Below are 6,000 nucleotides of genomic sequence, written 5' to 3' on the forward strand. Positions count from 1 at the left end.
AGAGCTTGTTTGTCTTTAAGCACCACTCAGCTGAAGATCTCTATCTCTTAGTAATATTTCACTTGTACACTTATTTCGTGTAGAAAGTTCTCCACAGATCTGCTCCATTGTGTTTGCTGAGGCATGGAAGCTGCAAATATTTAGGAACATCTATCTTTTCCTAGGAATTCAGTTATTTTTCATTATGTGTTGGTCACCTTCTATGCAAACAATATCTGTTTCCGCTCTATTTTTACTTTGCTAAATTTCAGTTGAAGAAATAGGGGATTTATGCCTCTTGAAGAAGAGGAGAGTTGACTTTTCTGTTTTTCAGGCTCTCTCTCAGTAGGTTTCAAAGGCAAGTCCAATGATAGCTATGTTTTGTGAAGAAGCTCAACTGTGATAACTGGGATTTTGGATTTGAAATATCCAGTGAGTCTAAGTAGGTTACAGGAAAGCTCTCTGGTTTTCTGTTCATTCCTTCAACAGGTTTGATCTAAGGGCCAAGAATGTCTCCAAGGTCAAAACTTGCGTTTGGCTTTCTTGTTACAATAAATTCCAGACTCCAGCACACCATTTTGAGGTGATCATAATAACCTATGGTTATTACACTTGGTTTACAGTGATACTCGTGATAACCTTCAGGCCAGTTTCTTGCTTAACTGAATCTAAACACTTGCATTTCACTAATAGCTGCTCTACATATCACTGGAAAAGCCCAGCACTGGACAGTGGCACTTCAGTTTCCCTGTGGCACCTTTTTGAAAGGGACCTACTATCAAGTGAGACCATTATGTGTGACAGTCCTAACCCTAAGGACACTATGATCAGCCCAAAGCATTACTATGATCAGCCAAAAGTATTCTTTCACCAGGTGTCAACTGTGTGCAGTTATTATTATTAGGCCCTCTTGGTTTTAGAAGTATCCACATCAAAGTCAAACACCCTTGGTCTTGATTCTTCTAATCTCCTTGGTACAGTGCAATGTGCCAGATTCGCAGAGGGTTTTGAAGTACACTTGAGATTGTACATAGATAGGAAAGGTCTCTGGTCTTCAGCAAAGAGCTTTCATGGTACTGTCATTATTTGTTGGCAAAAAGATGTGCTGGTAATTTCCCAAAAGCCATGCAATTGCTCACGATGTGTCATTTAAATGCTGCAGGTTACTGTGTATATGGCATACCATTCTGACATTGAGTATGTCTTCACATTTCACACACACACCCCAGAGCCACAAAGCAAGTATCTCACAGAAAGGATGAGGAAAATTATTGTCTGTAAAATTCTTTGCCCGTGGAGAGAGGAGCCCACCCTGGAGCAGCCTGTCCTTAAAGGACTGCACCCCATGGAAGAGTGACGCATGCTGCCTGTGGGATGGGCTCACATGGCAGCAGTTCTCAGGGAGCTGCTGCTCATGAGATGGACTCTCACTGGAGAAGTTCATGGAGAAGTGTCTCCTGTGGGAGGGATCCCGTGGTGGAGCAGCAGAACTACTCCCTGTGTAGCAGGAGAAACCACGAGTGATGAACTGACCATAACCCTCATTCCTTGTCTCCCTGCCCCACTGGGGAAGGAGACAGAGTGGAGAACGAGGGAGGGTAGGGGGAAGGTATTGTTAAGGTTTTATTTTACTTCTCATTATCATGCTCTGATTTTATTTAGTAATAAATTTAATTCAAATGTCTGAGTTGAGCCTGCTTTGTCAATGGCCATATTTAGTGAGTGATCTCTCCCTGGTCATTATCGCAATATGAGATAAATTTGTTAAATTTTGTTAAATTTTTTTGTTAAATTTTCTCTCCCCTGTCCAGTTTGTGGAGGGGAGTAAGAGAGTGGCTTTGGTGGGTGCGTGGCATCCAGCCAGCCTCCACTACACAGGGTCGTGCAAAATTCTCTGAGTGGCTAAAATCTGACAGAGCTGTCATGGTTCTGTAATTCCCAAGGTATTATAGAGATATTCCACTAAAGTGGAAGTTGTCCACAGTCTTTGGCAAGAATTCAGAGCCCTGCATTTTAAGCCTGTAAGATGTCTCATGTTTCACAAGAGGCTGTGCAAATGCTGAGGATCTTCAGGGATCTTCTAGCCCAAGAAAGAATATCACACTACTGTCCACCTTAAAAGAACTCATGAAAATTTAAAAGACAGATGTTGAACGGTTTTGCTTAAAAATCTCAGAGTAGGAATTCTTGGCATCCATCCATGCCTATGGATCACACAGCTGCTCACAAAGGGCTTCTGAGAGTTTTACTCCTTTATACCCAGCAGAGGGTGATAGATGCTAGAATTTGCATTTGCCAAATTAACAGTCATTTTGGCTCAATTTTCAACTATGGGTTTGTGTCATTAATATCTCTCATTATCTGAAGTTGGCTAATGTCTGCAGCCACACACAGCAAATTCAGTGCAATACCAGAAACAAAACCAGTTTTATGCATGCAGTAACTAGCTACTTCAGTCTGTAGGCAAAGACAGAAAACTACTTTATCAAGCTGCAGCTCGTCATTAGAGCAACATATCCTTGTATCTCATACATGTTAAAACTTACGTTGTATACCAAACGTGGTAAATCTGCACCAAATAATAAATTATTCAGCTGATTCAATTCAAAGTGACAATGTTGGTTTAAGAGGAAAAATATTTTTATGTGCTACTTCTGCCTAAAATAATTTTATAGTCTACCTGTGGTTAAGTAAATAGCTAAATTGTTAACTGTGGGAAAATATTTTAAAACAACCAAAAAAAGTTATCCTTCAGGATTATGTAACATGCCCTGCCATTGCAAAAGGTCCTAGGAATATTTAAAATATGATAAAGTGCCCAAGGGCTGCATTACTCAGCATTTTATACAGAGGACAGAGAGATCAAGAAGGGGCACATGAGCCAGGAGAGACACCCCAAAGATCTCCTTAGGGACTGGTTCGCAAAGGGATGCCCCTCTGGATGCCTGTGCAAGTCTTCTCCTGCTCAGCAAAGCCTATCATCATCCTTAGTCTCATTGTGGCAGCTCCACGGCCATGTACCCTCATTTCCTCCTAGCTCACAACCTCCATGCTGGAGCCTCTGCTGCTGTCCTGACAGCCATCCCAGCCATCCTGGCCTCTCCAAGCTAACAAAAGCAATGATGCTGAGACTGGTAGGAAGATGGAATTCTAAAAACGTATTTCCAGATGGCTTCCCTTAGTGTTGTCAGGCCTGGCAGCAGCTTTCTTTGCTCTGTATCAATCCTGGAAACATTGGTAGACAGTGGGCAGCAAGTTCTACCAGCATAGGAAAGAATGGACTGATTGAGTAACTTGGTTTCCAGGGTTAAACACTCTGGGCAGAGCTTAGCATGTGTAGTGGTTTGCAACTTCATACCATTTTTTGACAGATTTAAAACTCTCCCTAATAAAAAAGGCAGGGGAATGAGTTTGAAGTTTAATGTAATTATGTTTTCATGATGAATGAGCAGATGAAAACAACATCTGTTTTACATAACTTTTCTTCATCTACTCAAAGATTTTACTCTTTAGAAATTACCTTCTTTTGAGCAAACCCTCACACTCTGTGAAACTACTGAAAGATTTATTTGTGTAGTCAGTTGCTTTGAGTCCATTACCAAATGGTCACAATATGCAGTGACTCTGGAGGTAGATTCAGGGGCTGACACCCAGTTGATGCTGTGGTAGTTTCTCATTAACATGACAGATTTCCAAACTGAGTATTTTCTTTCATGCAATTTGAATGCTTGAAGACTGCAGAAGTTTGTGCTCCCTTTGAAGAGGCTAGAGTTATATATATTTGCTTTCAGTACTGATGGAAAAGCTGGCAGTGATGTTATAGTCGTGATTGCTCATGCTGTTAATGAGCCCAGGTTAACACAGGATGCTGCTGTCTTTCCCTGTAACTATGAGTGTGACTGGAGATATGTGCATAAGCTTTTGGTACACCCTTTTATATGCTTTAAGGTGTAATAATATTTTTCCTACATCAAAGTGAGTGCCTGCACCCATCAGATATTTTGCTTTAGTCCTGAAAAGGTCCAAATGTTGCTTTCCTAATGATTTTATCATTCAATGAAAATTGGGTTTTCTTTATGTTCAATCTGACCCTTTCTCATTAAGCCTACTAGATACAATCTCATTAGTAGTATTCCAGGTAGGTACCACACCGTTCTCCAAACAAAACAGAGGACCAACTATCTTAAACGAAATCCGCCATGTCATAAAAGGAACATTTGGCAGGAAATTAATTCAGTTATTGTGATTGCTGTCACTGTTATGTCTGTCTGTGAGTGACCTATTGCTGTGTTTGGTGCTTCAAAAGTAATCTCTGTGAAACCATCCCATCCTCTGGGGAGTTATGCTCCCAGTCAATAAGCAAAACAGATGAAGGGAAAGGGTGGAGAATTACTCTGTTTTTCAAGTCAGTCACTTCAACACAGAGAAGTTTCTGGCTGGGCATCATCAAGCCCAGCTGAGCTCACTGCAGCATTCTCCACTGCTGCAAGTCCGAGATTTTGTGACTGACCTAAGAGTAGGCAGAGAGGGAGAGGGGGCTGAGGTCAGGCTCCAGCAGTGCTCTTTCACCAGGCTGTTCATGGGCATTCCTGTGCCAGCAGGGAGGAAACAGCCAGATCATGAATCCCTGCCTCAGGAGGAGGGAGATGTCTGGAGAAACATCTCTACTCAACACAAGGACTGATGAGACCACAGCTGCACAGTGTGTATGACCCTCCTCCACCATTGTTTTACTGTAAGATTGTAAAAAAACCCTGACCTGTCAAAACTGTATCACTGCTTACTAAAACATGACTGATTTCTTCACTGACTGATGTCCCAGACACTGGGTGGTGCAGGAGTTTTATTTGGGTGGGGTGAAGGTATGTGTGCTTATTGTGTTATGCTTTATATGATAAGATGGGAGGAATATTAGCCACCTGGAGCTGTGTTCTCCCTGCCCATGATGAGAGGCAGTATGCACAGGAAGAAGTGGAATGGTATTGTGGAAAAAGAGAAGACCCTGGGCACAAGATATTTCTGCCAGGGTATAAGGACATTGTTCCTATTTTTATTTATGACTGAACTACAGTCATATGTACACTGAATGCCTTACCACTGTTACATTGTCACACAATATCAGACTAACCTGCAAGTATGTTAACTATGTTAAGTGTGTTAGAAAATGCCTAGGCTAGCTGTCTAAACACATAGATGTCTAAGCACTCAAAATCTCAGGCAGTACAACAAGCAAAGGCCAGAGGACAGGGAGGAGGGTGGTGCTCAAACAAAAGTACGTGTAGCTGGTTTGGGTTTCGGAAGGTTTGGTGGCTGGCTGGATGCCAGGAGAATAAAGTACATGTCTGCCCAGTAAGACCTGTGTGGGTGCTCCCCAGCTCTCAAAAACTTATCCCTCAGTCACTTCTCTGTTACTATCCAGAGGAGTCGTGAGGCGGCTCAGAAATAGCCATACACTGGCACAGAGGCAAAGCAGAGAGGCAGAACAACAGCATAGTGACCTGGTCTGGTTAGAGTCTTCCAGGCACAGGCAGCACTTGTGAATGATATCACCAAGGTTTCACATCAACACACGCCTCTCTGCCTCTTTTTTAACAGGAAATTAAGCTAACATGATATAAAATATCACATCTCTTCACCAATTCATTTGCATTTTTTGAGGGAGCAAGGTATGTATCTGGGGGTTTTTTTCTCATTAGAGTTTGACCCAGACATGCTGATCCCAGAATCTCTGAACTTCCTTTGCTGAGGAGCCACAGCAGAACTAGATAAAATTACAGGCTTCTTTAAAACCTTCCAATCTTGTCTCTCACCTTGTAAGTATATGGTATTTATTAGCTATTCTTTATTAGCTAGTCAGAATATATTTCTTTTTGGGTTTATATCACACTTCCATTGTCACCCAGCCTACTCGTACATTTTAATATCTGCAATGTCCTATTACCCAAGTCCCAAGTTCAAATGACACTTAGCAGATAACTTGTGCACAAATACCTTGATTTCCCTGTGTGATGGTTGAGAAAT

This window comes from Aphelocoma coerulescens, chromosome 2 (genome assembly GCF_041296385.1).
Source record: "Aphelocoma coerulescens isolate FSJ_1873_10779 chromosome 2, UR_Acoe_1.0, whole genome shotgun sequence".
Lineage (NCBI taxonomy): Eukaryota > Metazoa > Chordata > Aves > Passeriformes > Corvidae > Aphelocoma > Aphelocoma coerulescens.